The sequence below is a fragment of the Lemur catta genome, chromosome 4 (genome assembly GCF_020740605.2).
Source record: "Lemur catta isolate mLemCat1 chromosome 4, mLemCat1.pri, whole genome shotgun sequence".
Lineage (NCBI taxonomy): Eukaryota > Metazoa > Chordata > Mammalia > Primates > Lemuridae > Lemur > Lemur catta.
In genome coordinates this window covers 61,564,775-61,584,398 of record NC_059131.1, presented here as the reverse complement: position 1 = coordinate 61,584,398, position 19,624 = coordinate 61,564,775, and the positions used below count along the sequence as shown (strand labels likewise).

At 37.5% G+C, this 19,624-nt stretch overlaps 1 protein-coding gene across 3 annotated transcripts in view; it reads right to left on the bottom strand.

The window, feature by feature from the left end:
* Positions 1-18,652, bottom strand: part of CTNNA2 (catenin alpha 2) — a 1,050,678-nt gene extending 1,032,026 nt beyond the window's left edge. For 2 of the 3 annotated variants that reach the window (XM_045549948.1, XM_045549953.1), the window contains exon 1: positions 18,451-18,607. The gene's annotated coding sequence lies outside the window, so the exon portion shown is untranslated. Of the gene's footprint in view, positions 1-18,450 lie in introns of all 3 variants that reach the window. The other variant, XM_045549950.1, reaches the window with a different exon arrangement.
* Between the last annotated feature and the right edge of the window lie 972 nt (positions 18,653-19,624).

Sequence of the window (19,624 nt, the reverse complement as noted above, 5' to 3'; positions counted from 1 at the left end):
TGCACCAACCACTAAACACATAGGAGTTACAATTTAGTTTAGCAAGCTTCGTTTTTAAAAATGTTACCCACATCAATAATCGATTAATGTAGTAAGATGAACAATGTAGCTAGAAGGAAAATTCTGCTGGCTTTAAATATTAGAAATCAGGATGGAGAGACACCAAACCTAACCTCCCACCACAGGAAGCTTTCTAAGCAGACTACGAATTTGTCTAGTGGGGTCATTGTTTGGCTGCTGACCTAGCCACTTCCCAGTGTCTGTTCTCATCCCCAGCTGAGCTCCAGGAGCTCCTGATCCCAGGTCACATGACTGCTACAATCCTAGAGCCACTGATGAGCTACAATCCTAGGCCAGAGAAGAGCCTCCTGGCTTCAGCGTTTATCATCCGCTTGTGTTATTTCTTGACTTTCCTTTCTCATGTCGGCTGCCATAAACAGGAGACTTCATGGACGGAAGAAATGAAATGATGCAAGATTTGATCTTACAATCTGCCTTTCTTTGCCTCTGTATGTTCTGGATAAAAATCCAAGCCAAGAGCTTGAAGCAAGAGTAACATTTCTCTCCCTTCCAAGGTTTCTTCTATTTTTGGTTTTTGTTTTGTTTTTTTTTCACCGTGCTGATTTCCTTGGCTTCAGTAGTAAATATCCTAATGTGATTCCTCTCTTTCTTTGCCATCAAATGTTTGTCATTGTTTATCCCTTCAGTGTTGGTATTCCTGAGGACACAGACCCCGTACTTCTCATAATGATTTATGCAACCCAGCACTTCATCTACTTCCATGGTTATAACTATCCCCACCATCTTTGCTCCAAAATTCCTAATTTGAATACCAACAACTCAGAAGTCCAGACCTTATTCACAAATGTCTACTGAAGACCTACATGTGGAAATCCTGTAAGCTCTTCAAATTTAACATTATCAAAACTAAACACCAGCTTATTCCCAAACTATGTTTTGCACCAAGAGGACAAGTGATAAAATTCAGAGGAACCCTTGTCTTTGCCCTTGTCCTGAATCTCTCACATCCAGATGGTTCCTAATTCCTCTCACTTTTATATAATTAGTGCTCCCACCTCCTCATGCATCATCTCTCCTCTGAGCTCTCTGGAACTGTATTATTTGTTGGTCCCTCAATTTACAGTGACATTCCTACCTTCACACGTTCTCCTCAACCTGGAATGCTATCTCCTAATCTGTCTTTATGGGAAACTTCTACATGTTCTTCAAGTTCCCATTCAAATGTGAATCTTCTTGACCTTTTCTAATTCTGTTTTACTTTATCTCTTTACCGACAGCCAATTTTTCTGTTTATTTTGTTTCCAACGCTTTGTTGATGTACAGTGTATGCAGAAAAGTACACAAATCCTAAGTGTACAGCATGATTATCCCCAGTTGTAATTTGGATTGTAAAGATTTACTGAGCACTTACTACATATCCAACAGCAGACACATCCAAGCATCAGTTTAATATCCACATCAACCCCCATGTGGGGGAGCAATTGTCCCCAATTTACAGATAAAGAAACAGACTCAGCAGGATTAGGGGACCCACACAGACTTGTCCAGTTGGCAAGAGGCAGAGAGGACTGGAACTCAGGTTGCAAGCACCAGTGCCAGGGCTCTTAACTGCTGTGTTAGATGACTTAGGGAGGTCCTGGGTGTAAATGAAGTGACCTGAATGCATTGTCTTCCCTGCATTGTCTTCCCTGATGTAGACCCTGCACCCCTCTTGGAGTTCCCTGCTTGGTCAGATGGCACCATCAAGCACTCCAAGATCCACTTCTGACACCACGTCCCATTAACCACTAATCAATTCTTCCCTCCATATGACTTGTATTCACTACCTTCTCTCTGTCCCCATGGAAACCGCCCTGGTCCAAGCCAGCATCACCTCTCGCCCAGCCCACAGCTTCATCACAGACTTCTTGATGTTTCTTCTAAGTATCTCTGGTTTGGAAAGATCTCCCAAACTCACAAAGTTGGTCTATCAGTCACTTCTTAGAATCCTCAGTGGTGTCCCAGGACCATGGAGGTAAAATCCAAACGCCTTATGATGGCTTTGGTCTGACCTGCCTGCATTTCTTTTCTTTTTCTTTATTATTTTTTTAAATTTCAGAATATTACAGGGGTACTATGGAAAGCAGTATGGAGATATTTCAAAGAACTAAGAATAGAACTACCATTTGATCCAGTAATCTCACTACTGGGTATTTATCCAAAGGAAAAAAAGACACCTGCACTCATAGCAGCACAATTCACACTTGCAAAGATGTGGAAACAACCCAAGTGCTCATCAATACATAAGTGGATTAATAAAATCTGGTGTATGTATACCACAGAGTACTACTCAGCCATGAAAAATGGCAAACTAATACCTCTTGTATCATACTGGGTGGAGCTAGAAATCATTCTTCTAAGTGAAGTATTGCAAGAATGGAAAAACAGACACCACAGGTACTCACCATTAAATTGGTACTAACTGATCAACACTTATGTGCACATATAGAAATGATATTCCTCAGAAATCAAGCAGATGGGAGGGCGTAAGAGGGGATGGGCAAATTCATACCTAACATGTATAATGCACACTATATGGGGGATGGGTACATTTGTAACTTCGACTCAAATGGTACAAAAGCAATTTACGTAACCAAAACGTTTATACCCCCATAATTCTGTTTTACTTTAAACATTTCTTCTTCATTTATATCTGTAATTTCAGATATAGCTCTACTCCATGTCACATTCTTTAGTTGTTTGTCTATGGGTCAGTTTTTCCCACTATATACCATTAGATGTCCTATAGGTAGAAACCATGTCTCACTCACTGTAGTATCCCAAATAACCATGTCTCATTGTGGTATCCCAAATACAGTATCTCACCTAAGAAAGGCAATTTAAAAATGCCTTTTCAGCTATATTATGGCTAAATGTGAGCATAATTGAATACCATTTTCAAAGTGAAATATTCCTTTTGTCATCATATGAACACAGTATAATTCTACTCCATAATGATTATTAGCTTTAAGTTCATTTTTTGTGAAAAAATATATGATTCAAAATTATGACAAGGAGTAATTTGTACTTGCCAAATGGAAAAACAAATAAAACCACAAATAATTATTTGGTCTGTCTGCCTTACATTTTTGAGATCTAATTTATATGCCATAATATTCACCATATTAAAGTATATAATTCAGTGGATGTTTTATAGCATATGTACAAACAGTATGTGCAATGATCACAATTATTTAATTTCAGAACTTGCATTATCTCAAAAAGAAAATTCATCCTTATTAGCCTTCAGTACCAGTTCCTCCCTTCCCGAGCCCCTGACAGCCACTAGTCTATTTTCTGTCTATATAGGTTTGCCCATTCTGAACATTTTATATAAATTGAATCATATGAGATGTTTTATATCTGGCTTCTTTCACTTAATATGTTTACAAGGTTATCCATGTTTTCATATGTATCAATACTTATTTCTATTTATGCTGAATATTATCCCATTTTATAGATCTAACATATTTTGTTTATTCATTCTTCAATTAATAGACATCAATGTTTTCAACTTTTTAGCTATAATAAATAATGTTGCTGTGAATATAAATAAACAAGGTTTAGTGCAGATATATGTTTGTATTTTTCTTCAGTATATACTGAACTGTGGAACTGTAGGGTCATAAGGTAATTTTATATTTAACTTCTGGAGCAGCTATCAAACTGTTTTCCCATGTGGCTGCACCATTTTACATTCCACCAACAATGTTTGAGGATTCCAATTTCTCCGCATTCCTCATCAACACTTGTTATTGACATTCTTTTTTATCAGAACTAGTCTAGAGAGTGTAAATTGGTATTTCATTGTGGTTTTGATCAGTATTAACTTAATAATTAATGATGCTGAGCATCTTTCATGTGCTTAATTGCCATTTGTATAAGTTCTTTGGGGAAATGTCTATTCACGTCTTTTGCTCATTTTTTATTTAGGTATGCTTTTTATTATTAAGTTGTAATAGTTCTTTGTATATTTTGGAGACTAGACTTTTATTTATATGATTTGTAAATATTTTCTCCCATTCTGTGGGTTGTCTTTCCATTCTCTTGATGGTGTCCTTTGATGCACGTAAGTTTTTAATTTTAATGAAGTCCAATTTATTTATTTTTTTTCTTTTGCTTCTTGTACTTTGGATGTCAAAACCACTGCCTAATCCTAGAAACAACTGCCTAATCTAAGTTCACTAAGATTTACACCTATGTTTTCTTCTAAGAGTTTTATAGCTACCTCTTACATTTAGCTCTATGATGCATTTTGGGATCTATTATTAATTTTTGTATACAGGCTAAGTTAGTGGTCCAAATTCATTCCTTTTAGTGTAAACATTCAGTTGTCCCAGTACCATTTGATAAAAAAAGATTATTCTTTCCCCCATTAAATTGTCATGTCACTCTTGTTGAAAAATCAATTGACCATAAATATATGGGTTTATTTCTGAATGCTCAATTCTGTTTCACAGATGTACATGTCTGCATTTATGCCAGTACCAGTAGTCTTGATTACTATAGTTCTGCAGTAAGTTCTGAAATTGAGAAGTGTGAGTCTTCCAATTTTGTTTTTCTTTTTTAAAATTGTTTTTCACTATTTTTACTTTACATATAAATTTTAAAATGAACATGTCAATTTCTACAGAAAAATGGCAGCTGGGATTTTGGTAGCAATAACATTGAATCTGTAGATCAATTAAGTCTTCCCATCTGTGAACACCAATATCTTTCCATTTATTTAGGTCTTGTTTAAATTCTTTCAATGATATTTTGTAGTTTTCAATATACAAAGTCCTTGATGTTTTTACTCTACTAAATGTTTGCACTTTCTTAAGTGAAAGGCAAAATAGTAACAGTATAGATTGCTTTATAATTATAATGAAATAAAATATAATATATTCAATGTTAGCATTCTACCTGATGAAACATTTTATAATGCCACTTACTTAGTATTTTTATGTAAAATATTTTAAATACATACTCAAAAAGAGTATTTATTTTATATAGTATTAACTTATCTTAGTTAAGAACAACTTTGCAACTGTAAGATAAAATGAGCAATGAGCAACAATAAAACGTAATACACCTGGATTTAAGAGCTCAGCTATTCATAACAGCAACAGCAAATAAAATTATCTTTCCAAAAGCAGCTAGGCATCAAGAAAATTTCGTAAAATGAAAAAACATGTCTCAAATTTTGCAAGCAAACTAGAACAAAAAACAGCTATATGCTGCTAATTGATAGTTTTATTCAAACTTATGTTAGTATTATTCTAATTCATCCTTATTGGTATAACTCTTTAAGAAAAGACAATTAACTGCATCTTTAAACTAGATTTAGTGATTCAGCATTAATAAAAGTATCTTGCAATGCTATGAACCATGACTTGCCACATGCTACCAATTTCACATCCACATGCAATATTCTACAAAGAAAATTGTCTATTTTTGACAGTATAAATTATATCATTTATTTAAACTATATTAGTGTGGATTGCAGGATTTTAAGGTGATGAGTTCATCAATGATAAATCAATACTGATATGTATCCATAAAGCCTAGACCAGAGGAATAATTACAATTCAATGCAATTACCACATTTTCTCTATTTGTATAATCAGTGAAAGGTTTGCATTCAAAATAACTATTTTTCATGATAAAATATCATGAAAGTAATATGAAGTTAAGGTTCCCCTCAAGTTTGAACAAGAAGTTCTTAGTGTCAAAAAATAAAATTCTAGACAGGACCTGGAGACTCCAAAGGCTTCTTTTTTTTAGTATCAGCTGTTTGCTTTATTTATTTTTTTTATTTCACAACACCTATTTTCTATTTCATTTCTTAGACTTTTTAAAAAAATGTCAGAATATTACAGGGGTACAAACATTTTGGTTACATATATTGCCTTTGCCCGACTCGAGTCAGAACTACAAGCACGTCCATCCCCCAGACAGTGCACACCGCACACATTAGATGTGAATTTACTCATCCCCTCGTTCCCACTTCCTCCTGCCTGACACCTGATGATCATTACTTCCATATGTGCACATTAAGTGTTGATCAATTAGTACCAATTTAACAGTGGGTAATGTGGTGCTTGTTTTTCCATTCTTGTGATACTTTACTTAGGAGAATGGGCTCCAGCTCCATCCAGGATAATACAACAGGTATTAGTCTACCATTTTTTATGGCTGAGTAGTACTCCATAGTATACATATAGGACATTTTATTAATCCACTCATAAATTGATGGACACTTGGGTTGTTTCTACATCTTTGCAATTGTGAATTGTGCTGCTATAAACATTCAAGTGCAGATGTCTTTACTATAGAATGTCTTTTTTTTCCTTTGGGTAAATACCCAGTAGTGGGATTGCTGGATCAAATGGTAGTTCTACTTTTAGTTCTTTGAGGTATGTACATATTACTTTCCATAGAGGTTGTACTAATTTTCAGTCACACTAGCAGTGTATGAGTTTTCCTATCTCTTTGCATCCATGCCAACATTTATTGTTTTGGGACTTTTTGATAAAAGCCAATTTCGCTGAAGTTAAGTGGTATCTTATTGTGGTTTTGATTTGTATTTCCCTGATGATTAGAGATGTTGAGCAATTTTTCATGTTTGTTGGCCATCAGTCTGTCTTCTTTTGAGAAGTTCCTGTTCATGTCCTTTGCCCCTCTTAATAGTGCTGAACTGGTTATTGTGTTAATATTATACTTATACATTTCTAAAAAAACAATGTTAGATGCTGAATAGAGATTTCATGTAGCAAAATGGTTTCAATATGCAAATGATGACAAAATATTTAAAGTATCAGATATCCAAAAAATAAAGTCATTTAGATAAAAAGTTTAATATCATAAGTATCATAATCAAACATGTTACCACCACCATATCATTGTTCACTCAACTCAGTCCAAGATCTAGAAAAAACATAATCCATGCCTTTGAATGGCATATAAAAAAATCATCATGAAATATTCAGAAAGGTCTATAAAAGTGCCAAGTAAATATCTGGAAGTAAGTATATGAAATCTACATATGCACTGGGCTTACTCCAAAGAGAAAGGTTCACAAATAAACCGACATTGGTATAAATAATATATTTGGGTTACTATGGAAGATACAGATATTGAGAATAATTTTAAAAACAACAAATGTGTGTCTGGACCACAGTATGGACAGTGTATTTCAGATCTGGAAATTGTCTCATTCACACTAATCTAAGTTAAAAGAAAAAAAAATTTTAATTTAAAATTAGAAGACACTAAAAGAAAAAATATGAGTATCATATTTTATCATTTTCGTGTAAATAAGATCTGCAAATATGTGTATTATACATATTTGAACTATGAACTGCTATCTTAACTTATAAAAACCATATTAATTGATAAGAAAAACATAAGGACAAATGTTTTGAACCAATAAGGTATTTAAACAAGGCAAACTGCAAATCCAACCAAATCAAAAAATCAAAAGAAATAATTTCTAGATCAGCAATGACTTATTAGAAAAAATGAAAAAGAAAAAATCTCTTTTCCAACAGTAATAAGAACTACACAGAAGATCATCCTAAACTTAAAGCAAAGTAAGAAAGACCTTTTACAAAAAAAAAAGCTACTTATGATACTGAAGGACATACACACACAAAAGGCCAAAAAACAAATGAAAATATAATCAATCACCCTAGAAATCAGGGAAACAAATTCATATAAAAAATAGATATCTTTCTTACCTAGTCATTGGTTAACTTTTACAAGTTTAAACTTATCATGTATTGTCAAAGGGTTAAGGAAATATACACTTTCATATCTGCTGGTAGAATTTAAACTGGTACTGCCATTTGAAAGAGCAATTTGACATTAACTATTAAAATCTAAAATGTGCATACCTCATGACCCAACAATTACAATTATCTGCCCTTTAAAAAAATACATTAGTACATGTGGACAAGAAACCTATATAAGGATGTTCATCACAGCATTTCTTGAAATAGCAAAATAGCACAAACAAACTGAATATTCATGAAAACATAATGATTAAATAAACCATGATACAACCACACTATAAAATAATAAGCATTATTAAAAATTAATGGCATATATTTTCATGTACTAGCATGGTAATATCTCTATACATAAAGCAAAAATGAGGTGTAGAACATCATGTTACCATTTAAGTAAATAGATATACGTAAATATACATACACACACACAGATATATATGGTTACAAAGACCTTGGCCATCTACTTCTTTGAGTCACTTTCCTGGAACCCTCAAGATTAATCTTCTACTCATGACACAGACCATATTTAAAGGCAGATCAACCCAGACATTTTATCTCGGTAGGTAGCCAAAAACTGGAAACTTCAATTCTAATAGATGTAATGTTACACAGAAACTAATATGGAGAAAGAATTTTTATTATCCCATAAAATGCTTAGATATATTTAGTTAAAAAATAGGATACAAAATTACATATACCTTTGATCTCAGCTGTGCTTAAAAAAACTTCACTATATGATACACTCTGACATAGGGATTAAAGGAACTAGAAATTCACCAAATGTTCACTTAATAGTTGGACTGCAGTGATTTTTATTTTCCAGATTATGTTTCTTGTTATTTTCTAGATGTTCTACAATGGGCATCTATTATTGTAAATGAAAAGACAAAACCTGTTCTTTTTGAAACAATGTATCTTCTGTTACTGGATTCTTAGATAGTTCTGTATAGATAGTGCCAAAGTATGTCTCTACTCCCAGCCTCTCCCCTTCACTCCAGTCTCACTTTTCAGCTGCCTACCGAGCAGTTATCAGCAAATCAGCTTTAGTTCTCTTGAATATGATTTCTCTATCTCTCCCACTCCTGTGCTCATTGAACCCATCTCCCTGTTGGTTCAGCCCTGTCCCAGTTCCCAGACCAAGGCAGAACTGATTTAAAAAGTACTAATACAAGGTCACGCCCTCCTCCATACTCATACTCCCATCCACTGGTAGAGCAAAATTTCTGATTCTGCGTCTGCCTGGATTTTTGACCCATGCCACTGTGGAGTCAGTATCACACTGTACTACACACTCTATCATAATCTGTCTGGTATGAAACTGTTCAGTTATCATTTCATGCTCCCTACTAGACTGTCAGCTTACAAGATCAGGTATTGTATCTTATTCATATGTGGATCTAGGGCCGTGCCCCTCAAAACAGTGGTTTTCATAACTTGTAAGAAAGCATTTGATGGCTGTTATATTTGACCAGAAATCTGTAGGATTTGTCCAAAGATAGAGTGAGTGCAGATATTTAATTCAATCAACAAGCATTTATGAAGGAACTATCATGGGTCTAGGACTGAAAAAGAAGAATAATAGAAAAAAATAAGGTGTGCTCCTATTCTTGACACAGAATCTAGAGTGGTTGAGACATCTTTTATAAAAAAAAAAAAAAAGTGGATAATAATTACTGTTTTGGCTTCTGCCTTAACAAGCAAAACATTAAAATCTTCTTGCCTGAGGTCCTGATTTCACAGATGGGCAAACTGCAATCGAATTTGCCTGCCTGGATCCCAGACTACTGCCAGCACTGACTTTTGCCTCCTGTCCCAACTCCATGAGCCCCAATGTGCTTGGCTCTGCTTGTCGCTATTTGTATGCTTGCCCACTTTAAATTGTTCCCTGGGATGTAGACTCACTCCCCCTTCAATTCATGATGTGGGCTAGGATCTAAATTTCTCCCTTCCTCTTTCCTAGAGCATACCCTCTGTCACCTGTTTTTGCACACAATAAAAAGGTATAACTACAATATACTTTTTGCTTGACCCTCCTTTCCACAAGACTGAGAACATCATGGCAGACCTCTAAATAAAACTGTGACAAACACTACTGCTTGCTTACCCAACATCCATTTCCCCCTTTCTTGCTCTTAACAGAACTGTCATTCTACTTAACTATCTCCCGACTTCCTCGACCCAGCCATGGGCTTCAGTGACAGCCGAGCCCAAACTCAGCCCCAGCATGTGAATCCTGATTTAGTCTAAGCTTATCATTCATGGCATTCCCATTTCCCTTGCTCTTGACTGTATTGGGGAAGGCCATGTGATCCAGTGCTGGCCAGTGAGATAAGAGAGAAGTTTGCAGGAGAGCTTTAGGCAAAAATTTCCTTATTTTGCAAGGAGACACGCTGCTGCTGCATGATGATATGCTAGGAACTAAAGAAGCCATCATCCTACCGGCTGAGGAGATCAACACACAGAGGGGACAGAGCCAAGGGGACAGAGAGTGGAAGTGAAGCTCAGGTCTAACACTGGAGCCACCATCCTCTGGATATCTTGTCACTTTTAGAAATCTTTTCCAATGCATTCTCTTTCCCCTGCTGCCAGGTTACATATATTAGTTTTAAACAGCACATCTCTAAATATATACACATATATATCAGCAGCTTTGTTTTATGTTTCAAAGGAATAATTTTTAAATGGGAATTTGACAGATATTTGGGTTGCTTTTAGTTTGAAGCTATTATGAGTAAAGCTGTTATTAATTTTCACGTACAAGCCTTTGTACATATGTTTTCATTTCACCTGGGAGTGGAATTTCTGGATTGTATGGTAAGAGTATTTTTAACATTAACAGAAACTGCCAAACTGTTTGCCAGAGTATTATATTCCCACCAGCAATGTAGGAGTATCACAGTTGCTTCACATCCTCTCCAAAACTGGGTATTGTCAGTCCTTATAATTTAGCCACTCTAGTGTTTGTATAGGGGTATCACATTGTGCTTTTTATGTTTCATAATTTTGGTGAATAATAGGGTTAAACATCTCTTCATATGCTCACTGAAAATCTGTATATCTTCTTGTGTGAAATACCTCTTCACATATTTTGTTCATTTTTTGTTAGATTGTCTGTCTTGCATACCCTTCGATAGCTCAGTTGGTAGCACGGAGGACTATAGACTGGACCGACATCAGCCAACATCCTTAGATTGTCTGTCTTACTGAGTTGCAAAAGTTCTACATAAACTGTAGATAAAGTCCTTTGTCAAAAATACAGAGATAGAAACACACAGATCTAGCAAATCTTGTGTCTTTTAAAGAGCAAAAGTTTTTTTTTTAATTTTGATAAAGTCTAATATATCTTTTCGTTTTTTGATTAGTGCTTTTTGGATCCTAAGTAACCTTTACCTACCTAATCCAAAATTGCAAAGATTTTCTCCTACGGGTTCTTCTAGAAGTTTATATATGCAAACTCATAGACAAATCTCAAATACATTAGCTCAAGGAGGAAAGCAAAAAAGGAGTATATATTCTGTGATTCAAACCTGTATCAATTTCTAGACCAGGAAAAACTAATGTACAGAGGTAGAAAGCAGATCAGTCACAAGGGAAGTTTTTAGAGTAATGGAAATATTTGATTGCAGTGGTGGTTACACAGATGTGTTTGTCAATACACAACAAACTACTTAAAATTGGTACATTTTATTTGATTAAAAAAATTTTAATCAAAATAAAAATTTATTAAAAAAATTTTAATGGGAATTTGGATCTTGATTGTTAGGAAGGCTGGTGATGACACAGTACTGTGAAATAGGATTTAGGGGATAAGCAAGGCTTTGCTATGCCCAAGGCAGAAATATTAACCTTAAAGTATATATAACTTCTTAACATTACCTCATTCTAAACGTGTAAATGCCATATAGTCCTTCACAGACATTAGCATGACTGGAACAAGCCAATCACACACTGGGACACTGGGCTGGTCCCTAAATGGAGGTAGCGACTGACTGGTACCTTCAATGCAGGAAGGACTTTCAAAACAAAGAGAGGAAAGGATGGAGAGTAAGAAAAGGCACCTTCCTTAGTTCTCCTCTGTCCAGAGACTCTGGGAAGCTAAATTTGCAATTTTATTGGGAAAGGGAAAGCATATGCCACTGAAGGTAAAGTTTTTTCTAGTGTAGCAGCAGTTTATGTTTCAAAAGAAAAAAACAAATGTGACACAGTGAAAAAATAAATCATTATGCCTTGAAATTTTAAGGGAAACTCACATGTAGAATTATAGAATTTTATAGCTAGATATCTATATATCTTCTAGTCAGGTCACTTAAAATACAGATAAAGTAAATGAGGCTTCAGGAGTTTGAGGCTTGTCTAGTCATATAGCTAATTAATTAGTTGGTTGAAAACCTGAAGGAAGAATCTAGTTCCCCTCTTTTTTTTTTTTTTGAGACAGAGTCTCACTTTGTTGCCCGGGCTAGAGTGAGTGCCGTGGCGTCAGCCTAGCTCACAGCAACCTCAAACTCCTGGGCTTAAGCGATCCTACTGCCTCAGCCTCCCCAGTAGCTGGGACTACAGGCATGTGCCACCATGCCTGGCTAATTTTTTCTATATATATTTTTAGTTGTCCAGATAATTTATTTCTATTTTTAGTAGAGACGGGGGGGTCTCGCTCAGGCTGGTCTCAAACTCCTGACCTCGAGTGATCCACCCACCTCGGCCTCCCAGAGTGCTAGGATTACAGGCGTGAGCCACCGCACCCAGCACAATCTCTAGCCCAATACTCTAAACAGGGCAGGTATTTTAAAAAATACCTGTTGAATGAATTCATGCTAGGCAACATGATAAAAAAAATACATGGAAAGTATAAGTGAGGTAGAGAGATGAATTTAGATATAGATTTATTTTTCCCCAATAAATTTGAGTTCTGTATATAATACTTCTTTATCCCAGTTATGCACACTAGGGAAAAGAAAACATACTTTGTAAACTTACTTTGGTAGGTATCAATGCCTTAAGAAAGAAAATGAAGTAGTACACTCTCATGAATTGTAACATACCCCTTTCAAGAAACAGCTGAAGACAGTTAGCTCTTTCTGAAGTGGTTAAGGGGTATTTCTACTTCCTTACTGCAAGATAGATTAATGATATTTAACAACTGCTTCAGGCCTTATAAACTTAAGATAAACTTGAATGACTGAATTTTCACCAAATCCTCACAATTAAAAAATGGGAGCATCAGATCCTTTGGTGATTTCTGGAGTCATTGTGGTGTCTGGGTGGCTTGTGGGAGAGCAAATTGACATAGCACCATCAAGTGTTCATGGCTTTAGTTCTAAAACATCAAGGGACCATTAAAAAAAACAAAGATCTTGGATTTACTGCAGATACATAATGAACAACATAAACCAAATTTACAAAATATAAACATCTGAGAAGGTTCCTATTTATTTTCTATTATGGCTCAGCAGCCCTTGAGATCATATAAAACTAAATTCTTTATTTTATCCCAACCCCTGTAGCATGTCCACTCATTTAACGTAGGAACACTGAACAACTCAGGATATTGTTTGATTTGTATCTCCATCTCAGTCTGTCACATAAACATATTACTTGGCTCCCCAAAACAACCAAGCAAACAAAATAGCCAGATATTGAAAAATTGCAAGATACTGAAAAATTGACACATGATTTTATATTAGTTTTCTTCATCCATGATCTAGTTTTAAACATTAATCATTAAAATTTATATATAAAACTTGCTTTAAAACAACTAGAACATGAATTGTATTAGCATGACAGCAAAAACACAGAAAACTCCTAGGGAATTGAACAGTTATAAATTCTCCAACTCAAAAGATAAAATTAATTCACTCTGTTTCATCCTGACTCCCCCTCCCCGTTTGGTCACCACCTTAACTCATGGGAAACACACCTGCTTTTCTCACTTCTGTTAAATGCATGTTGTCCTGACACCTAAACATAATGGTCTAATAGTTGTGTACACAGATACAGCTTTTAAATAAAAGGAATAATAAAATCCTTTTCAATACTAAAGCCCTGAAAATTAAGCTCTTTAAAGTCAGAATATCACTTTGAGGCTTTTATAATGTGTTGTAGGTAATAGTTTCGAAGAGGTATAGAATGCATATCTGTGGTTGAATTACAATTAAGCTCTGAGGTAAAAATTCACTTAGGAGGAAAATAAAAATGTCTAAAAGTAAAATTTGTCAAAAATCTCTGGTACTTTAATATAAAACTGACTAGGAGTAATACATCTGGAAATGTTTTATTTAGACCTGCTGAATCTTTAAAATATCAACTGAGAAAGATCTCAAAATACAAAATAAAAATACTATTGTCTATGATCATGGTGGCTTTTGGAAATATATCCATGTTAATGATGAATATATCTTAAGATAATATTCATGAGATCAAATTCATGTATTATTAGAACTACAAAAAAATAAGAAAAATTTTACAATTTGGGAGCAAGTAATAAAATTGTTTCTATTGAAATGGATTAAGCATGAGAACAATAAATACTGTTGAATATTTATTTCATGGATAATTTTTTCAAAATAGTTTATGAATCTCAACTAAAAACAAAGGTGTTCCAGCAGATGTAGCCAATGAATAGTTGCCACCCCACACCGAGCAGATATTTAACTTGCTCAGTGCAAGTTCCCAGACCAGCCCTCTGTCCTCATCATGTATTAGTCTCACAGAAAAGAAATCTGAAAGACCATAATTCATTTGAAATTATTAATAATCTCGGACAGCAATAAAAAGAAACTTTAGTAATTAGGAAAAGTCTACAATAAAGTAAAAACAAACAAAAAAAGCCCCTGGAAATACAATTACCCTAATAAGTACTGGCTTCATCTATGTCAAAATAAAATAATGTTTGTTATAATACTCCATGATATAGTCCTAGAATATTCACTAAGTAAGGCAAAACAAGGGAGAGTTGTAATAATCATAATATTAAATCTTTGTTGTTCACCAAAGGTCAAGTTTTCCCTCTGCCTTGAAGTTTAAAGAAAAGACTAAAAAGAATACTCTGGGTCCTCATTGTCACACACACCTTCAATTCTGTGTCTTGGGATGGGGCTTTAGGTGTGACAAAGAACTAAAACAAGCTCCCTGGATAGCTGGACCTTCTGTAAAAAAATGGATCCCACACTGAAACAAGTTGGCTTATCCCAGTGATAGTAAGTGATAGTATAATTACTTTGAGTGTATGTTTAACACCTTTTAATACACTCACCTGTATGCCAAGTATTACAGTAAATAGTCTCCCTGATGTTCCCCCAAACACCATGCTTTTCCTCTTTCTCTGTTTTTATCCCAGCTCTAGCGCCAACCCTGCACGAAATCCTTCCCAGGTGTCTCTGTCCAAGCTCCAGTGCTACTACTGAATATCATTATTTTCCCAGTCACACAAACATCTGTCTTCTTCAGAATTCCTCTAATATTTACTTGCTCTTTCATCTTTTTAGTACCATAATCACATACTATCTTGGAATGTTTTTAAACCATTTCTCTTAATTATAATAATGTTTACTTAATACATGTTTGGTTTGTACCAAGTACTTTGCTAAACACGTTTAACCTTTAAAGCAAACCCATGAATCAGAGTCTACCACAATTCCCACTTTATAGATGAGGAAACAGACTTAAATAGTACACAAGGGCACAACCGCTCCTAAGCAGTAGAGCCTGCACTCACATCTAAACCTCTCTCTAAAGATCTTGTTCTTTGCCACTGTGAAATATGACCTCATGCAAATGCCTGTTCTCCTCCACTAGACTGTAAGCTGAGGTCAAAAAGAGTGTCTTTTACTTTTTTCTACTTCTTTGGAATACCTCATAGGATGTAGCATAGAGTTAGGCAGGTGTTAAGAGCTCTGTGGAAGGACATACAGAGACTGTATCCAGAATATTTCCTACAGGGGTCCATGAAATGTTCTATTGACTCTTTATTTGAATCATGCATTCTTAAAGTCCCAGTCAACCAAAGGCAGAAGACTCTAGAAATGAGATTTTTCAGTGGAAGTCAGCCTTTATCTGTAAACTAGATATGGTCAGGGTTGCAAGCTGCTTTTTTCAGACACTCTTTCCTTTTCTAAAATTCATATTTTATTAGTTTTACTCAAGTCTCTCTTAAAATTTTGCAGTAAACAAAATGTTACTTTATGTTCTAATTCTTTAATAACTTTGTATATTTTGATTCCATTATGTGGACAAATGTTTACAAACAAAGGAATCAAATAAAAGGTGCCTGTGTTTTCATAGTAAGCACAGTATTAAAAACTGGGGCATGCACCCACATCACTCTTTGCAGAAAAACTGCAATAAAGAAAGAACACAGTTGACGGAGGGGCTGCCTCTTCTCCACACTCACAACTGTGAAGCCTCACAAAGAATAGCAGAGGTATTGGTAGGGGGAAAGTCATTTGAAAGAAATTAAGATAAAACTAACTTATTATGCTCATATATAATTAACATGAAAGTCTTTCACTAGCTTCAGAGCATTCTATGGATAGGGGAACACCAACAATAAAAACCACGCCCCATCTACAAGTTCATTGTAAGTAATGTAACCATTCAGATACACAGTGGGTTGACCATAATTCTGCATCAGGATGTTGGTAACACTGATAATTCAAGCTTCTGCCACATGGCCAAAGAGTCAGCCAAGCCATTAATGGAATTGCATTCCTACCATAGGGAGTTGGGGGAGGGAGGTCCATCACTCCTAATATTACACACTTCCCCAACACTGGCCCAGATGATTAACTGTCTCAGCTCTTCATCAAATCAGCACTCAATCACTTAGGAAGGCAATTCGCTTCATCTCAACTCCTACTTTACATTCCCATAAAATGCAGAAGTGCATATTGCACTACTGTCACATAATTTAAATGAAAAAAAAATCAATAATTTGCTCCACAGCATAGTTTCTTACTGGCAACTTCAATGAATAAGCCAATAATTTTGGTCCCTCACTCACACACTCTTTAAACACAAAACACAGCTATTCTAAAGATATTAAGGTTTTGGGTGTTTGTTGTATTTTTTTTTTAAGGAGAACATAAATAGAATAAAATATAGGCTCCAAAATATCCATTTTTGGTTTATACTTACACTGTTGGACCCTTCTGAGATGATAAATATACTAAACATTCTGAACCATGGCTGTCCCGCCATGTATAAATGAACTTTTCAGCAGCAATGCTTGTAAAAAGGAGAACTGCCAAATTACCATTAATATGTACAATATAATGGGTTAGAATGTAAGGTAAAGAGAGCAAGGTAAATTACAGCACTTTGTGAAAATAAGTGATGCAAAACCAGCTGAAATTTTCAATTATTAACAGTGGTTCTGAAGCTAATTCAACTTTTCCATTGATGTAAACCACAAACAGAATCACATAGTATGTCTCTCTTTAAACACCTTCAAGATTCCTATAAGACGGATTAGAAGGGGTATGGGTATCTGTTAAAGGCTAAAACACAGCGAATGCTATCTAAACGGTATATTTACAAGCTTGTAGAGTATAACCGCATTTTTCCAAAAACTGTCTAACCATTGCCCTGCTTAGAAGTTAACCCATGATGAACAAAAGTGCATCTCTTCCACCCTTTTGCTTCCTATTTTCCCAAACCATTCTTCCTTGGTGTTTTGTATGCTGAGCAAAACATTCCATAAATAATGCTGTGGTGCACAAGCATTAAAGTTTAGAGAGTTTCTGCCTTTGAAGTAGGTAGTGACAGGACCAAGGACACATGGGTTCAATTCCAAGCCAAATATTAGGCGGGTGGTTTGAAAATGTCAATCCAAAGAGGCCTAGAGGAAAATAATACAAGCTTCCACTGCCACCACCCTTCCTCTTCCCCTCCCCTCTTTCTCTCTTGTTCCCATCCTCTCTTCTCTTTCGTTGTGGTTTCTCATGGAGACAATCAAAGCAGAGAAAGCTGGATTTTAAATTAGTGAGACACACACTGGGAATATGTAATTCCCGGGAGAAAAAAGAAACTGCCGAAGAGAGGTGTGGGGGACTGTTGGCAACATGTCTAAGTGACAACCCTCCCCACCCCCACCCTAATACAGCACAAATCCATAGGTTCTTCTTCGACCCCCTTCTCCTTCCAGTTCCCGGTACTCTATACAACTTGACCCTTCATCCTAATAATTTCGGGACCCGCAGGGCATCCGCTGTTCAAGAGTGTGTCTCCCAGTATACGCGCCCAATTTTGTGGAAACCCCTGAATCCGGACAGTTGTAGAAGGCAAGGGATGCTCCCACCCTCCCACCGGGGAAGGGGTGAAGAAAGGGGGGTAAAAGAGATGGAGACAAGAGGAAAGGGATGCAGAGCTGCGCTCTAGGGCGAGCGGCTGAAAGCAAGACAGGGAAGAAAGAAAGGGTGGGAAGGAAGTGGGGCTGGGAGAGAGGAAGAAAGGGATGAAAGAAAGGCTGGAAGGGAGAAAGGAGGGGAGAGGAGAGAGGGATGTTGGGAAGGATAAGGGAGGGAGGGCTGGGGAGCGGGGAGGGAGGGGAGGATGGAGAGGATGGGAGGGAGGCAGGGAGGGAGGGAGGCAAGCAGGGATGGAGGATGCTCTGCCCGGGACTCACCTCTGTGGGTCGGTGGGAGTTTCTCGCCTCCTCCTCTTTCTTGCCGGTTCGCAGCAGCTGGAGTGGTGATCACAGAAGGGACTGGAGCGGCGGCGGCGGGTACAAGGGCAGCAGCTGCTGCAGCCGCCTCCGGCCGAGGTGCGGTGCCGCCTGCTCTGCCCGCCCGCCCGGGTCTCCGCCTCACTCGGGGCTGGAAGCGAAGCCGCTCCCCCCTCCCCCCGCCCGCCCCGCGTCCTGCCCAAGCGAGAGCGGCAGCGGCCCGGATCGCCGCTAGGGGAGGCGGACAGTGCGCATGCGCGGCCGCTCGCTCGCTCGCGCGCCCCCGTGGCCCCCACGGCTCCACGGGGCTGGGAAAGGCACGGCGGGGCGCGGGCGCGCGCGGCCTGGGGAGCGCCCGAAAGGGCGGGGCGGGGCGGAGCGAGGGAGGCGCGGCCGGCTCTGCGCCGCAGGTGGGGGGAGGGGACGGCGGCGAAGGGGCACCGCCGTAGGGCGCAGGTGCCGTGTCCATGACAACCGCGTTACCCCGCGGGCGGGGACCCGGAGCGGAGTCGCCCGAGCCCTAAGGCCGGCGGAGAGGTACCGCGGTCAGGAGAGGGACAGAGGCGTGGGAGAGTGTCGCAGAGTGGGAAAGGAGGGCCATCCCCGCGGGCCTCCGACACGTGGCAGGAGGAGGGCAGGGCAGAGTGCGGCGAAGGTAGTGAGTGACGCGGAAGGGAGGTTCGTTGGGACCTGGGGCCCCGAAGGGAGGAGGAATGGACTTTAAACGAACTGAGAAGAGGATGGAAGTGTTAAAACAAATGGAATAATTGCTCATTTAACAAGCCTTTGTTGAATGTTGTCTCCGTGGAAAGCACTGTGATTCTTTTATTGATTCAAAGGATATTACTGAGCCCCTAATTTGTACCAGGCACTCTAGTGGGGCTTTTTGAGATAATCAGAAGGTGTTGAGACTCCGAGTTTGTTCTCTTGGAGGTTATACTCTAGTAGAACTTACACAGAGGGCAGAGAGCATATGCCCTGCCAGCCACCAACGGAATGTAACTGTTACAGAGGTGCTTGCCGCGAAAAAGGAACCCAGCTACATCAAATGTGAAACATAAGTTCCAATCATCTTGTTCTGCCACAGAGCCAAATGACAATTTTTGTTTTGTTTTAAACCAAGAGAGAAAAATAA